Genomic DNA, 17,628 nt, shown 5'->3' on the forward strand with positions numbered 1-17,628 from the left:
CACACGCCCCACCAAGTCCTGTCCACACACACCGCCCTGGCACGACGCGCACCAGAGGACGACGAGGTGCCCGCACCCCCACAGAGGGGGGCGGGTGGGCCTCCCTTACCGACTTCCACCACCCGCTCTCCGGACACACCACCGACAGCGGCAGCCCGAGGGGGTCGCTGGGAACGGGAAACGACGCCACCGCTCGGCCTCAGGCACCTGAGACAACCTGGAGCGCTCCAGGGGCACCACAGAGGGCCAGGCGCCACGCGCTCAGCACGCCCGGGCGGTGAGCAGCGCGGCCTCGGGATGGCCCTCCCCGACACAGGGAGGGCGGCTCACCCCGCGTGAAGGAGCCGAGAGCGGCAAGCGAGAGTGTCCGCTGCGTCAGCTGGACCCCACACCCACGGGCGCCCTGAGGCGAGAACCGTGGGAAAGCAGAGTCGGGCCGGAGCCCACAAACCCCCCCGCACCCTCCCCTCAACACCCCCCCACGGCAGCGGGTGGCAGAGGAGGAGGAGGAGCGAGGGGCCCACGGGCAGAACGAGAAGAGCGGTCCCATTCGCCATGAATGTCCGTCCCTCGTCTGACGCGGCTTAGACCCGGCCCGGGAGAACGCGACATCACCACATCGATCAGCGAAAACGTGCCCAAGGAGGAACCCAAGGGGGGAAACGCCTGGCGACGACAACCGACCAGAGGGACCTGCTTTCAGCCTCGCCGGCACCCCTCGAGCCCAGGGCAAGAGCAGCCGGGCAACCCAAGGAGAACGCCTGACACGTGGCACGGAGCCTTGCGGAACGGAGCGGGGGTTACCACGGCCGCAGCCGGGCGCCCACAGCGTGGAGTGAACGGGATAAAGGACCCACGCCACTTGCCCACGCCGCCCTCGGGTGCTGGAGACCAGAGGTGGCACCACAGCCCGGGACCAGCTGGGGGCACGAGAGCCGGCGCACAGGCCCACGCGGACGGCTCCAACGAGCGAGGGCCGAGCCGGATTTGGCACCACGGCCAAGCCCAGAGCCCCGCACGCACCCAGAGGCCCACATCGCTAAGGCGAGTCACTCAAACAGCGTGTCAGCACCTACCTGGCAACAAAACCTGCTCCTTTCCGGGGACAAAATAGCTACGCCATCTGGCGGGGCCTAGCCACGGGTCACCGGGACCTCGTGGGACCGTGGCCTGGCCACTGGCCCCAAACACTGCTCCATTACCCTGCAAAGAGCGGGGGGGGGGGGCGCCCCACGGAACCCCCAGGGCCATCTGGTCGACCCCCTGGAGCGTGGGGGAGCGGGCAGCCGGGACCGACCACGGACTCGAGGGAGGTGGAGCCGCCCGGGCCTGGCCGGGTAGCTCCTCCCCTGGTCCGCCTGTCGTCCCCAAGTCGGGACTTAGAAAAAAAATCAAGTTCTGCGGAGGGACCCGCCGGCCCTCAAAAAAAATCAAGTTCTGCGGAGGGGACCCGCCGGCCCTCAAAAAAAAAAATCAAGTTCTGCGGAGGGACCCGCCGGCCCTCAAAAAAAAATCAAGTTCTGCGGAGGGACCCGCCGGCCCTCAAAAAAAATCAAGTTCTGCGGAGGGACCCGCCGGCCCTCAAAAAAAAAAAAATCAAGTTCTGCGGAGGGGACCTGCCGGCCCTCAAAAAAAAAATCAAGTTCTGCGGAGGGGACCTGCCGGCCCTCAAAAAAAAATCAAGTTCTGCGGAGGGACCTGCCGGCCCTCAAAAAAAAAATCAAGTTCTGCGGAGGGGACCTGCCGGCCCTCAAAAAAAAATCAAGTTCTGCGGAGGGACCCGCCAGCCCTCAAAAAAAATCAAGTTCTGCGGAGGGACCTGCCGGCCCTCAAAAAAAAAATCAAGTTCTGCGGAGGGGACCTGCCGGCCCTCAAAAAAAAATCAAGTTCTGCGGAGGGACCCGCCGGCCCTCAAAAAAAATCAAGTTCTGCGGAGGGACCCGCCGGCCCTCAAAAAAAAAAAAATCAAGTTCTGCGGAGGGGACCTGCCGGCCCTCAAAAAAAAAATCAAGTTCTGCGGAGGGGACCTGCCGGCCCTCAAAAAAAAATCAAGTTCTGCGGAGGGACCTGCCGGCCCTCAAAAAAAAAATCAAGTTCTGCGGAGGGGACCTGCCGGCCCTCAAAAAAAAATCAAGTTCTGCGGAGGGACCCGCCAGCCCTCAAAAAAAATCAAGTTCTGCGGAGGGACCTGCCGGCCCTCAAAAAAAAAATCAAGTTCTGCGGAGGGGACCTGCCGGCCCTCAAAAAAAAATCAAGTTCTGCGGAGGGACCCGCCGGCCCTCAAAAAAAATCAAGTTCTGCGGAGGGACCTGCCGGCCCTCAAAAAAAAAATCAAGTTCTGCGGAGGGACCTGCCGGCCCTCAAAAAAAATCAAGTTCTGCGGAGGGACCTGCCGGCCCTCAAAAAAAAAATCAAGTTCTGCGGAGGGACCTGCCGGCCCTCAAAAAAAATCAAGTTCTGCGGAGGGGACCTGCCGGCCCTCAAAAAAAAAATCATCAAGTTCTGCGGAGGGACCTGCCGGCCCTCAAAAAAAAATCAAGTTCTGCGGAGGGACCTGCCGGCCCTCGCCTCCTTCTCCCTCTCCCTCTCCCTCGCGGCCCGTGCCTCCACTCGCCGCGTGGCGCCGCACGGCCGCCACGGCCCGGTCCGAGCCGGTCCGAGCCGGTCCGAGCCGGTCCGAGCGGTCGCCGGCTCCCGGGCTGGGACTGGGAGAGGGGGCGGACCCGCGGAGGCGCCCCCTGATGGCCCGACCTCCATGGACATCGCGGCCCGTGCCTCCCCTCGCGGCGTGGCGCCGCCCGCACGGCCGGCCCGGCCCGGTCCGAGCCGGTCCGAGCCGGTCCCCACCTTACGCAGCGGGCCTCGGAAAACTTGGTGAGAAAATCGGGGGCGACGACCAGGACCCCACGCGTGCCCGCGGACGGACCCCTCGCGCCATCCACCGGCTTCCCGGCGAGGCTCGGGCCGGTCCCCAACCGCCCGAGTGTGACACGGGACACAAGGGACACGTGGGACACGGAAGGCCCGATGAACGACCAGAGCCACAGGCCGAACGGCGTCCTCGCACCGCACGCACACACTGTCTCCCATTCCCACGCCGGCGGGCAGGCGGGCGGAGGAGGGGGCACCGGCGGGTGCTGGTCGACCCCTCCAGGAAGCCCCCAACACCCCTCCGCGAGAGCCAGGAGGAGGAGAAGGCGGCGACGGCGGGGGCGGCGCCGCTGCTCCCCCATATACCTGGGGTTTCAATCTCCCGCGAGCCGATCGCGCGCCGACGCCCCAGAGACCGCGGGGACGATCGCGATCGCTCTAGTGTCGCCGGCCTCCCGGAACTCCAGCTTGGGGACCGCGGCCAAATGCCATCCCTTGCCGACATCGCCCACGTTCCGGCGGGGAGACGCTATATAAAAGCGGCCGCCAGGTGCCGCCAGACAACCGCCACGAAAGACACCGAGGCAGATCCGGAACGCAGGGCCAGTGACAGTCGCGAGGCCGGCCGCCAGGCCGCCCGATCCCCTCCCGGCCCACTTCGGAGGGGCGCGCGGCCCCGGGGCGTCAGCCTCGGCAGCTCACGGCAGGCACGGCGCGACTCCAGCTCGCCCAGGGGAGACTTGGGGAACGCGTCCGGGCCGCTGCCGCCGGAAGGGGGGGGCCCGATTCGCCACGGGGGACACACACACACACACACACACACACACACACACACACCCACCCACCCACCCCACCCCACCCCCACCCCCGGCGGCCCGGCAGGCCTGGAGGCACCAGCTTCCCACTGTGGCATGTGAGCAAGCGGGCGCCCGGGCCTCCGGGAGGACTTAGACAAATGTCCCCGGGCAGGGACTGTAAAACCGAGACCCACGCGAGTACTCCTTTAATGTTGTTGTTGTTGTTGTTGTTGTTGTTGTTGTTGTTGTTGTTGTTGAAGATTTTATTTATTTATTTGACAGACAGAGATCACGAGCAGGCAGAGAGACAGAGAGGAGGAAGTAGCCTCCCTGTCCAGCAGAGAGCCCGATGCGGGACTCGATCCCAAGACCCTGAGATCGTGACCTGAGCTGAAGGCAGAGGCTTCATCTACTGAGGCCCCCCCCCCCCCCAGGCATCCCACACGCGCGCACTCCTAAACCAACAACGGATGAACCGTTTTTTTCCTAGCATTTCAAGGGCAGGAGGTCTACTCTGAAGCCAACGATGACACCTCGGGAGGACGGAAAGGGGGTGACTGACACACACCCCCAGAAAGGTGCTCACTGAACCTGTCTCTGCCCGTACCACGATGATGTCTAAGGACAACAAACAGCTGTGGGGAACATCGGTGCCAAGGCAGGGTCGTGGCATCCGTGACCAAAAGCGGAATAAACCCCGGGGCGGGGGTGGGGGGCAGTGGAGGGGGGGTGGGACGGCAGGGAGGCGGCACGGAATGGGGAGGAAGAGAGTTAAAATAGGGGTGCCTGGGTGGCTCAGGGGGTGAAGCCTCTGCCTTCAGCTCAGGTCATGGTCTCAGGGTCCTGGGATCGAGCCCCACATCAGACTCTCTGCTCAGCGGGAAGCCTGCTTCCCCCTCTCTCTCTGTCTGTCTCTCTGCCTACTTGTGACCTCTCTCTGTCAAACAAATAAAATCTTGAAGAAAAAAAAAAAAAAAACAGGGAGAGAGAGAGAGAGAGAGAGAGAGAGAGAGAGAGAGAGAGTTAAAATAGCCATTCACTGAAGAAATCCAGTTCCGGAACAGCCGCGCGGTCCAACTCTAGGACACGGCGGCGGGGCGGGGCGGGGCGGGGCGGGGCGGGGAGGGGAGGGGCCGGTGCTTGAGAAGAGGTAAATATTGATGATGAACTAACTATCCCCTGATGTGTGGCGGGGGGGGGACAAGGCGTAGAACTTCCCCCGGCCTGTGAAGGAAAAAAAAACAAAAAACAAAAAACTTTATTCGTTGGTTCTTTTCTTTGTTTGCTGGATTTTCAAGTACACGTATCTCGGGGCGCCTGACTGGCTCCCTCTGAGGACCACACGACTGCGACTCTTGACCTGCGGGGGGGGGGGGGGGGGGGTCCTGAGTTCCAGCACCACGCTGGATGGATGGGTGGAGAGATTACCTAAAAATATAAAACCTTGAAGAACACACACACACACACACACACACACGCACGCACGCACGCGCGCGCGCAGCAGCAGCAGCAGCAGCAGCATTATCTATCCAAGATAAACACCCCTGGGCAGGAAGTGGGGTCAGAGGAAAACAGAAACAGCGGTGGCAGGGGGAGAGGACACTAGAGGGCAACAGAGCAGCAGCATCCTGTCTAGGTGCTCTGGCGCTTTTGTGCTTTACAAAAGCCCAGGAGGAACCTTTCAAAACCTTGGCCCTCCTATCCCCCAGCGGAGAGGGCAGAAGCTACTGTCCAGCAAGAATGCCTTTGATTAGAGGTAACTCTTCTCCCATGAAACTTCACCATTTGAACATGGGCTTTTTCATGGCTTCCTTTCCAAGCCTTTCTCTTTGCCGCCTTCTCACCTCCGTGAATCCCTGATCCCACTTTGCAACAATCCCTACCCATCTCACCCCCGCCGTGCCCCCCCCCCACACACACACCTCTCCCTCCCTCTCTCTCTCTCTCTCTCTCTCTCTCTCTCTCTCACACACACACACACACACACACACACACACACACACACACACATGCCCCGGGATGTAAACTGTTCTCTGTCAACCATCCATCCGGAGCACTCACTATAAAAGTACACGAGGAAAACGCAGACAAGAGAGACATCAAGCAAATACTGTGACTCTGAAGGCTGGGCCCCTATTGAGTCGAGAGAATTGACCAAACAGCAGAACCTGGAAAAGAAGGTTTTCCTCCCAAGTCGGTTCCTCCATCGTTGGCTACACGACGTTCTTTCAGCAGTATTTCCCCAAGAGTGTGACGATCCAAATAAGGTTTCCCAGTGCAAAGTTCATGGGCGCAGACTTCACACCTGTGTTTCAAGGACACGTCTTTCAGGGCACCTAGCTGGCTCGGTCCGGAGGACCCCCAAGGAAGGCAACTCTTGATCTGTGGGGGTCCTGAGTTCCAGGGCCACCCTGGGTGGGTGTACAGAGCTGACACGCCCAAGAAATTTGAACCGCTATGGCGATGTCTGTCAAACACAACAAAGGAAAACAAAGCAAAAATCGGAAATAAAGTCGCCCCTGGTCGAATGCTTTCTTTGCAGAGGCCATGGAGACCCTGCGATGTTGGCAGACAGACAGACACGGTCGGTCGGTCGATGAATCGATGGCACGGAACAGATACCGAAAGAGATATGCCCAAGCGCAAAGGCCGTTCAAAGGAGGAAACATGGCCCACCTCCCCACGAAATCAGAGGACAGTCAGTCATCAGACATCCACAGACCCAACATGCAGGCAGGCAGGCAGGCAAAGAAACAAGACAACTGGGGTGCCTGAGTGGCTCGGTCGGTGAAACGTCTCTGCCTTTAGCTCAGGTCATGATCTCTGGGTCCTGGGATCGAGCCCCGCATCCATCCACTGGGGCTCCCTACTCAGCAGAGACTCTGCTTCTCACCTCCCTCTCCCTGACCCTCCTTTCGGGTCCTTCGCTCCTTCCTTCCTTCGTCCTCCCTCCCTACCACCACCACCACCACCACCACCAACAACAACAACAACAACATTCTTTTTTAAGGAGGGAAAAGAAAGAAAGAAAGAAAGAAAGAAAGAAAGAGGAAGAGGAAAGCTTCCATCCAAACAGGCAGATCTCACCCCTCCTACAAATGTGAACTCCAAACGGATCTCACACTTCCATGGGAAACAGAACACCGGAACACACGTGTGTGTGTGTGTGTGTGTGTGTGTGTGTGTGTGTGTGTGTTGGGGGAGGATTCTAGGGGGAAAGCTGGGGATCTAGGGCCAGGCAAAGAGGGTTTAAGACTGGACACCTGAGGCGCGATCCGTAAAAAAAAGAAACGGAGGGGTTGGAAGTCACCAAAATTAAAACCCTAGACTCTGTGAAACACCCTCTGAAGGGGACCCAAGGGCAAAGGACACACAGAGGCCTGAGGGATCAGCCGGGAGTGGGAGGTGGGGGGGGGGGGTGGTGGTAGTGGTAGAGGGTGTTGCTCAGAGAGAGACAAAATGAGGAAACGCTCCCAGAGGTCGGATCAGGGTCACTAGGAGAACGGGGGTGGGGGGGGTGGGGGGGTGTACAATCCATTCCGTATGGGAAGTCTGCCACACAGCCAAGGGCAAGGAAGAAATCCAAGATTTTCAGGGTCAGGTCCCTTCGAGCAGGTCGTGTCTACGACAAGGCCACCGACTCAGAAAACCAGCGAGGCCGTTTTATGTCTAATTCCAAAGGGACATGAAGTCTGGGGTTGAGAGGCAGGGAGTCCATCCCTGATCATCCCAGAGGCGATTAAAAAGACAGAAGAAGGGGCGCCTGGGTGGCTCCGTGGGTTAAAGCCTCTGCCTTCGGCTCAGGTCATGATCCCAGGGTCCTGGGATCGAGCCCCACCTCGGGCTCTCTGCTCAGCAGGAGGCCTGCTTCCTGCTCTCTCTCTGCCTGCCTCTCTGCCTGCTTGTGATCTCTGTCTGTCAGATAAATAAATAAATCTTAAAAAAAAAAAAAGAAAAAGAAAAAGAAAGACAGAAGAACCGTAGCAAGGACAAACTCTGCAGGGCCCAGGGTCGAATGGCAGGGAAACTTCCGATTTTCTTTTCAACACCCAGGCCCAGGAGCCTATGCCCAGGCACCCTGCCGCTGCGGAGGAGCCCCGGGAATGGCCGGAAAGAGAGGAGCCAGCGATGGCTGGCGGGACCAGGGATGGGGAGAGGGATTCCCGAGGAACCAGGACCCACCCGTGAGCCACTTCCCCAGACTGCCCTGAAGGAAACCAGAACCTGTCACCCCGAAAAGGTGCCCACTGTGGCACGTCAGTTATCTCAAATTCCACTCCTTGTAGGAACCAGGAAGCAGAAAGCCAGCCTCCATCACCAGAGACAGGAGAGGGGAGCCAGAGAATTAGGGTCTGAACCGTCCATGTCGATGAAACTTCTTCAACCAGGCCCCCCCCCCCCCCACCCCCACCCCCACCCCCGTCCTCCCGGGGCTGTCTTTGCCACGGCCTGCCTGCCCCTTGCCCAAACCCCCTGGTCTTGTCCGTTCTTCGTGGATCGAGTCCCTGTCTTGTCTTGTCTTGTCTTGTCTTGTCTTGTCTTGTCTTGTCTTTCATTTTTCTTTTCTTTTCTTTTCTTCTTTTTTTTAAGATTTTATCTTATTGACTTATTGGAGAGACAGAGATCACAAGTAGGCAGAGAGGGGGGGCCGGGGGGGGGGGCGGGAAGCAAGCTCCCCATCGAGCAGAGAGCCCGATGCAGGGCTCGATCCCAGGACCCGGAGATCATGACCTGAGTGGAAGGCGGAGGCCCAACCTACCGAACCACCCAGGCACCCCTCGAGTCCCCGTCTTTAGGCCCTTGGGAAGGCGCCCCTGGGCAGGCAAACACCTACCCACGGTTGGATGCCCTTCTCCAGGGAACCTCTTCTGTCGGTCGCCATCCTAGGCCCAGCCACAGACCCTAAGCAGGTAGAGGAGAATGTGTGTCCACCACCACGACCAAACACCCCCACCCCAGCAGGGAGATTGTCCACCTGGAATGTCACTCGGACCAGATGAAGAGAGCCAAGGCAAGAGAAAGGAGGCAACAGCGAGGTCCCCTGACCACTTGTAACCCACTGATGAATCCCTGACACACATAGAGGGTGGAACACCCCTACAACTCCCTCAAGGATTTCGTTCCATGCTTTACCCGTGAGGATTCGCTCTAGTCAGTGTCCCTTCACTCCGACAGCCACCCATGCCCACGATAGGCTAACATCCCTCTTCCAACACGGGGTCCACAGACACACATCGAAAGGGTCCCATGACTCACGCTTGGCTAAAACAAGAGGGACTCACCTCACCTTGACAGCGGGGAGCCCCGCAAGGTCTCGGAGACCTTGCTCGCACCATACACACATTCCTTGGAGACTGACCTCATCCCTAACCCCCACTAACTGGAAACCGTATCACCAGTGACCCCTCACAATCCCAGCACGGCTCTTTCTGCCCACAGGTCCTGTCCCCGTGCTGTAAGAAAAGCACCCTTTTGCACCAAACCCATCTCTGCAATTCTTGCTTGGCCATTTCCCCGGCAGCTCCACATCCGGTCTGCCTGTCTGTCTGTTTTGGGGTTTGTTCCTTCGTGTGTGTGTGTGTGTGTGTGTGTGTGTGTGTGTGTGTGTGTGTGCGTGTGCGTGCGCGCGTGCGCGCACGCACGTTTCATGGGCCTTTGTTTGTATTTATTTGTTTATTCACTTACTTACTTACTTATTTACTTATTCTGAGTGGTTTTGGGTTCACAGCCAAATTCACTGGAGAATACGGGCAGTACCCACAGGGCACCTGCTCTGCCATCGGTCACGGCTCACTGGCCCCTGCCCCGCCCCCCAACACTCAGAGGCACAGGCCTGCTCCCTGAGAGCTTCCCACTCCCCCAGAAGCCTACCGACCAACCGACCATCCGTGGCAAACCTGGTGTATCGCTTACAAGGGATGAATCCACACTGAGGCATCATCATCACCCACTCAGAGCCCAACATTGTCCATTCTCTGGGGTTTTGTTTTCCTTTTTATAACGATTTTATTTATTTATTTGACAGAGAGAGAGAGAGAGAGAGAGAGAGACGGACGGACAGACAGACAGACAGACAGACAGACAGATCACAAGTAGGCAGAGAGAAAGGGGAAAGCAGGCTCCCCGCCAAGCAGAGAGCCCGATTCGGGGCTCGATCCCAGGACCCGGAGGTCATGACCAGAGCCGAAGGCAGAGACTTGACTCACTGAGCCACCCAGGCACCCCTCCTTCTGTGGGTTTCGACAAAGGTATCTCACCACCACAGTAGCTCTCTGAATGGTTCCACCGCCTTAAAAATCCTCTGTGCTCTGCCTAGTCACCCTACCCACCCACCTGCACCCTCCCCCCCACCCCCCCACCCCACACCCTCCACCCCCACCAAAACCCCTGGCAGCCGATGGATCTTTGTTGTCCCTTTCGCCTGCCTGCCATGGAAATTACTCACACGGGGCAAGATTTCACCACTTCAGTGGACTGAGTAGTTTCACGGGATGCCATCGCAATCATGATTTTTTTTCAGTCTCTATATTTCCTCAGAATGTCACCGTCCCTAAGTAAGAAAATACTCCACGTCATCTAGAACTACTCCGATGCCTCCATATTCTGGGAGAAGACAGTTACCGCCAACTTTCAGGCCAACGGGCTGAATCTCTCCACCCTTTCCTCCAGAGCCTGACCAGTAGCTATTCCTGTTGCTTGCAGTACTTTTCCTTGAGATTTTTCGGGAAGCATCCTGCCTCCTTTGGTTCCAATTTGGGCTGCACTCCTTTGAAGCCAAACCTGGTCCAAGAGGGGGAGAAACCCTCTGCCCACACCTGTCCGTCCATGATGCTGTCTGCTACAGTTCATACTCGGCTCTCCAGCCTACTGATCTCGTGACCCTCTCCATCGTTTGGCCTCCTTCAGCATGTCACATGGAGTTGGAACCGTGAGGTGGGTTCACCTCTTCTCTTCTGACCGGCTTCTCTCAGTCAGCAAGACACGCGGGAGTTTCCCTACCTGGCTCCCCATAGCTCCCCAGAGCTCGCTCATCTCTTTCCAAAGCCCCGAGAGCCATTTCTTTCGTGGCCTGGATGTACCCCAGTCTCTGGATCCATTCTCCTCCTGAGGGACTTCTTGATTGCCTCCAGGTTCAAGCCGTTCCTAGTGAAGGGGCCGTGAACGTCTGCGTGTCGGTTTCTGTGCAGACATCCATCTTCAACTCGTTTGGGTCATCGATGCATACCAAGGAGCAGGATTGCTGTGTCATACAGTAAGAGTATGTTTAGCTTGGAGAGGCCATCACCCATATGTCTGGCCTTGGTGGGGGGGGGGGGGGCACGGGAGCCGAGCGGAGGGCTGTGCACGGAAGGAACGAGGTCATGAAGGAGGGAGGATTCAAAGATGCTGGAAAGGAAGACCTCAGGGTTGGTGGCAGACCCTAAGGATGACATTGACATGAGACAGAGTAACAGGAAAAGGAGCCTACAAATTTGTTTCCTAAAAGTGTCCCATGAAAAAGCCCTCCCGAGGAAAGCCAGACCCTGAGAAGGAGCAAATCCTAGTTGCTGGTATATTGGGTTGAACAAGAAGAGGCGATTGTGGGGCGCCTGGGTGGCTCAGTGGATTAAGCCGCTGCCTTCGGCTCAGGTCATGATCTCAGGGTCCTGGGATCGAGCCCCGCATCGGGCTCTCTGCTCTGCAGGGAGACTGCTTCCTCCTCTCTCTCTGCCTGCCTCTCTGCCTACTTGTGATCTCTCTCTCTGTCAAATAAATAAATAAATCTTAAAAAAAAAAAAAAAAAAAAAGAAGAGGCGATTGTGGCAGAGTAACTACACTGTGTGGGGAGTCTACAAGAACACACGATTTTGGAGGAAAGAAAGAAAGAAAGAAACAAACAAACAAACAAACAAACAAGATCAGTTTGTCCAGAATTCTCATGTTCATTCTCAACTTCCTGTCCTTGAAGATAAGAATGTCCCTCACAGGGTATCTGGGTGGCTTAGTCCCTTAAGGGTAAGCGGCTGCCTTTGGCTCAGGTCCTGATCCCACATTCCTGGGATCGAGTCCCACTTCAGGCTCCTTGCTCAGCGGGGAGCCTGCTTCTCCCTCTCCCTCTGCCTGCCCTGCCCCTCCCCCTGCTTCCGCACGCCCAGAATAGATGTGTGTGCGTGCGTGTGTGTACACATATACATATATGTGCGTATATACATATATACATGCGTGTGTGTGTGTGTTCCCCCCCCCCTCTCACTCACTCACTCACTCAAAAAAGAAGAAGAAGAAGAAGAAGAAGAAGAAGAAGAAGAAGAAGAAGAAGAAGAAAGAAAGAAAGAAAGAAAGAAAGAAAGAAAGAAAGAAAGAAAGAAAAAAGGATGTCACTCACTCCCCCTTCTGCGATAGGGGAGACATCTCCCAGGGGAATGGGCAGAGGATGCTTCAGGGGAGAAAGGGGGGAGAGTTATCTCTCCCTCCTTGCACCTGCAGTTGGGGGGGGGGGGTGTGTGTGTTTTCTGCTGCTGCTGCTGATGCTGCTGCTACGTTTTAAATATTTTATTTTTTTTTAAGATTTTATTTATTTATTTGACAGAGAGAGATCACAAGTAGGCAGAGAGGCAAGCAGAGAGAGTGAGAGGGAAGCAGGCTCCCTGCCGAGCAGAGAGCCCGATGCGGGACTCGATCCCAGGACCCTGAGATCATGACCTGAGCCGAAGGCAGTGGCCTAAACCACTGAGCCACCCAGGCGCCCCTGCTGCTACGTTTTAGAAGTGTCTGTAGTTGGGGCGCCTGGGTGGCTCAGTGGGTTAAGCCTCTGCCTTCGGCTCAGGTCAAGATCCCAGGGTCCTGGGGTCGAGCCCCGCATCAGGCTCTCTGCTCACAGGGAGCCTGCTTCCTCCTCTCTCTCTCTGCCTGCTTCTCTTCCTACTTGTGATCTCTGTCTGTCAAATAAGTAAATAAAATCTAAAAAAAAAAAAAAAAAAAGAAGTGTCTGTAGTTCAACACAGTATTCTGGTTTCCTTTACATCTAAACCTTATCTCAGGTTTGGGTTTTGACAGGACGGAGGGAGGGCGGCCCACATTTTCCATCAACATGGTGGAGAAGGAGAAGAGGGGTGTGGGCCTGTGCATATTCTTCTCCATGGTGGGGTGAGCAGAGGATTCACATTCAGCTCTTGCCAGAAGGGATATAATCTCTCCATAAACAATCAGGCAAAATATCAGGCGAACAGTAAGGGCAAGTAACGGTCAGAGGAACATAGACAAGATCGGCTCTAGAGGCTGGAGTGTCCCAAGCAATGATCTCGGCAGAGGCACGCCAATGTCAAAGATTTCCAGAGACCATGCTTAGGTATGGACGTCATTCCAAAGGTAGGGTGCTATCATCCGGTGAGTGTTGTCTGCTGTCCCCGGCTCCCAGGAGCACTGTATCTTGCCGATACAGTACGAGGCTCATCCCTGGATGGAATTGTGCCAGAGAAAGAGAGACAGCAGCACGTCCTTGAGCCTAAGGTGTGTTGAAGAGAGTGACTCTCTAAAGCACCCTTGGGCTGCAGAAGACCCGCTGGGTTTCTGTGGGTTGGTTTTAGGGATTGGTGACCACGGGATGGGTGTGGGTGGGTGTAGTTTGTTTACTTTCGGAACGAGGTGAAAGCCCTCTTCAAGTGGAAGTATTTGCACGGGGTGTCCGGCAGGATGGGAGGGTGTGGCTCGGTCCCTCTACCAGGAAGACAGGAGAATCAGGCCTTTTAAGAACTAGGCAAAGAGGGGCGCCTGGGTGGCTCAGTGGGTTAAAGCCTCTGCCTTCGGCTCAGGTCATGGTCTCAGGGTCCTGGGATCGAGCCCCGCATCAGGCTCTCTGCTCCGCGGGGAACCTGCCTCCTTCTCTCTCTCTGCCTGCCTCTCTGTCTAGTTGTGATTTCTCTCTGTCAAATAAATAAAATATTAAAAAAAAAAAAAATGGGGCGCCTGGGTGGCTCAGTGGTTTGGGCCGCTGCCTTCGGCTCGGGTCATGATTTCAGGATCCTGGGATCGAGTCCCGCATCGGGCTCTCTGCTCGGCAGGGAGCCTGCTTCCCTCTCACTCTCTCTGCCTGCCTCTCTGCCTGCTTGTGATCTCTCTCTGTCAAATAAATAAATAAAATCTTTAAAAAAAAAAAAAAAAAAAAGAACTAGGCAAAGAGAAGAGTTGAGCTTTGGCCGTCGCAGCACCTGGCACCTCCGCAGAAAAAAATAGAAGGTTCCCAGAATGAATTGAGCTGCAGGAGTCAGCGTGAGCGGACCCCACCACCCTCAGCCCCCACCCCCCCACCCCCCCCAACCCGGGGGCAGGCAGTAGCTATAGTCCAGAGCTCCGGATCTGGGTCCGCCTCCCCCTACCAGGGCTCCCCCTGCCCTCTTCTCAGCCGGGGACGTCTATGTGAGCATGATCCCAGAAAAAAATCTCCCCTCATCCACAGAACTGTTGCCCACAGTTGGACCACTTTGCCTGAGAGACCAACTCATCTGTACCCGACCGTGACTTTTTTCCTAGGGACCCGGGGCCTCGTTCACTACTTAGGATGAACAGCACCACCACCACCACCACCACCACCACCACGCCCGCCACACCCCCTCCCCCCCTCCCCCCCGCCATCCCCACCCCCAGCCTACTGCTCTCCATTCGACCTGAAGACGGCAGGGGTGGGGCGTGGGGGATGGGAGGACCGCTGAAGGGAGGTTCAGGGTGATCCATTCTCATGGGCCTCATTCAATCAAATCGTTTCATTCAAATGCAGAAAGTTTTCTGTTAAAGTCAGAGCCTGGGGCTTCTCTCCTTTGAATGGCGTGCTTCAAATCCCCCAACCCTTAGGCTGTGGCTTGCAAACTTCGGGAGGGAGGAGGCAAGGGGGAAGGAGACAGAGCGTGTCTCAAGAGCTGACCTTATCTGGGGGCAAAAAGAGTCCCCTCCTTTTCCTAACCCAGGAAATGCCGGTAAACCCTTTGGGAATCATGGATGTGGAGGATGACGTCTGACCTGAAAGCCTTCCAAGGGGGGGGGGGGGTGGTGCAGGTAGGAGGGTGTGGCATGGTGTGGCTGGGTCAGTCGGAGAGGGACAGGAAACACAGGATGGTGGTGTCTTAGGACGGAGAGGCCAAACACAGGCATGGACTGATGACGCTGGTGTCTTAGGGGTCAGAAGGCAAACACAGGCATGGAGTGATAAGGGATAAGAGCTTAAGAGTGGCCTGACAGGGGACAGTTCTCACTCATCCACCGAGTTACAGGGCCGAGCAAGCCCACTCCTCTAAGGCGACGGGAACAGTTGATTGATTATCCCTCGACCGGTCCTCCCTCTCCCACCTGCTTTCCAAGGGAAACCCTCTGTCTCATTTCCACATAGCCACTGGCTGTTTCACACGCCACTTTCTGTCCACTAAAAGAAGGAGGGAAGATGGGGAACCATAAACCAGCTCCACAGATAGCACCTCTGCACAGAGGGGTGAGTGTGGGTCTCATTGGGCAAATGGTCACTCCGAGCCTTGATCCCTGGGTTGTTTAAAAAAATGCACTGGAGGGAGCACCTGGCTGGCTCAGTCAAAAGAGCACAGGACTGTGAATCTGATCTCAGTCAGGATCATGAGTTCAAGCCCTGCATTGGGTCCACAGATAATGGAAAATGAATGAATGAATGGAATTTTTTAAAACATAAAAGTATGTCATGTTGTTCTCCCCCCCCCCCAAAAAAAAAGGAATGGAGGGGCGCCGCAGTCTATGAAGCGTCTGCCTTCAGCTCAGGTCATGATCTCAGGGTACTGAGACTGAGCCCTGCCCCTCTGGGGCTCCCTGCTCAGTGGGGAGTCTTCTCCCTCTCCCTCTGTCCCTCCCCCCACTCGTGTGTTCATGCGTGTGCGCTCGCTCGCGCTCTCGCGCGCTCTCTCTCTCTCTCTCTCTCTCTCTCTCTCTCTGAAATAACCAACTAACTTACTAAATAACAATCAAACTTCAAAAGAAAAAGGGCAGGGACATGAACGATTATTCACGGGGAACGATGGAGCCTGCACAGTGGGGAAACATCCTATGGACCCTCTATCCCCATGTTTACTTTGGGGTGGAGACTTGACCTGAGAAGGAGGATCATTGAGTCCCTTATGTCAGGAGGTTACCTTAGGAGAAGGAGAAGGGGCTGTGGGCATGCTGTGAGAGCTGGTCTAACCGGAACGGGGTCTCAGGCTCCTTCTCTCAGGTAAGGAGTATCAGGGCCGTGCTTGTTGATAAGCTGCAGCCCCATCCGTCGACCTTCAGTCCAGACTTCTGCAGAGATGCCTGGTATTTGGTAGCAAGGCCTGAAACGAGACGGTAGCTCAGTAGGGGGAACCAATTTTCTGAAAAACAGGCTTGGAGCTTTCAGCCAGCATCAGCCCATTTACCTTATGGGGCATGGTTTCCATCCATCCCTCCCACCACCCCTGTCAAGTTATGCTGTGGCTATTCTTTTATTTCCTCAGGGGAGGTAGGTTTATGGTAAAGAAGTTTCTGTACATCTTAGCGGTAACATGCCTATGTGCCGGGCTCAACAGAGGCTTTTCCCCTGTAGGTTAAAAGGGACTAGAAACAACAGGGAGTCAGACATGCTCTGTTTTCCCCTGTTATCATTCCCCATGGTCAATCCTTCATTCCATTGCTATGGAACAGGGGCAGAGGTCTGCCTTCTATAACTGCTTCAAGCTGAATGAGGGTGCAGTGGAGGCTTTGGAATGGAAGGATCTGAGACAGGGCAGATCGCAATTTTTGGTCCCTAGTGCCAATGGTGGGGGTCTCAGAGAGAGTTCCCTCTCTGAGGGCTTGGATATTTCTCTACACGGTTTGGTACCATATGGCATCATTGATTTTATCCCCAAGTACACTTGTAAGGAATAGTAACAGTAGAGTCTAACCCAATAGTCTCATTCTCTCTCAAATTGACCTGGCATCGGTGGGCATCCAAGAATACACGTGAGGGGCACCTGGGTGGCTCAGTGGGTTAAGCCTCCACCTTCGGCTCAGATCATGATCCCAGGGTCCTGGGTTCGAGCCCCACATCGGGCTCTCTGCTCAGTAGGGAGCCTGCCCCCCCCCCCCCCCCCCCCCCGCCCGGCCCCACCGCCTCTCGGCCTATTGGTGATCTCTCTCTCTCTCTCTCTCTCTCTGTCAAATCAATCAATCAATCAATCAATCAAAGAATACAGATGAGTAAATTAGTCTGAGCCCCTCCCCCAGCTGGGGAAGGGGGCAAAGGTTGTGGAGGGTTAAGGGTTTCTTCTAGCCAAGTAGCTTAGTGTTTGCCTTTTATTATCAGGGGCCCTACTCCTTCTCCTTTCTCTCCCCCCTCTTCTGTCTTTAAAGATTTTTATTAAGTCATCTCTGCACCTTGGGGCGCCTGGGTGGCTCAGAAAGTTCTCTGCCTTTGGCCGAGGTCATGATCCCAGGGTCCTGGGATCGAGCCCTACATTGGGCTCTCCGTTCCGCGGGGGGCCTGCTTCCTCCTCTCTCTCTGCGTGTCTCTCTGCCTACTTATGACCCCTGTCTGCCAAATAAATCAATACAATCTTTAGAGGGGGGGGGGGGGAGAAAAAAAAAAAAAAAGAAAGGAATCTCTGCACCCAGTGCGGGGCTCGAACTCACAACCCCGAGATCAAGCGTCGTGTGTTCTACCGACCGAGCCAGCCAGGTGCCCCTATCTCTATGGGTTCTTATTTCCAAAGAAGAGTTAATACAGGTGCAGCAAGTGGAGTTAAGGATCATAGACTCTGCCTCATTCATCTAGCAATCCGGCAGTTAAGAAGAGGCACTTCTATGCAAAACCCAAAGGAAAACACTGGTTACTGGTTGAAACAAGGGCTCAACCCAGTATCTAAGTCTGGAGTGCTGCCAGTGAGGTCTTGTAAGGCCCTATTTGATATTTTTTATTTGAGCCAGAGGCTTCCATGGAGGTGAAACAAGAACTTTGTTGTTTAACCCCTAG

The sequence above is a fragment of the Meles meles genome, unplaced genomic scaffold (assembly GCF_922984935.1).
Source record: "Meles meles unplaced genomic scaffold, mMelMel3.1 paternal haplotype, whole genome shotgun sequence".
Lineage (NCBI taxonomy): Eukaryota > Metazoa > Chordata > Mammalia > Carnivora > Mustelidae > Meles > Meles meles.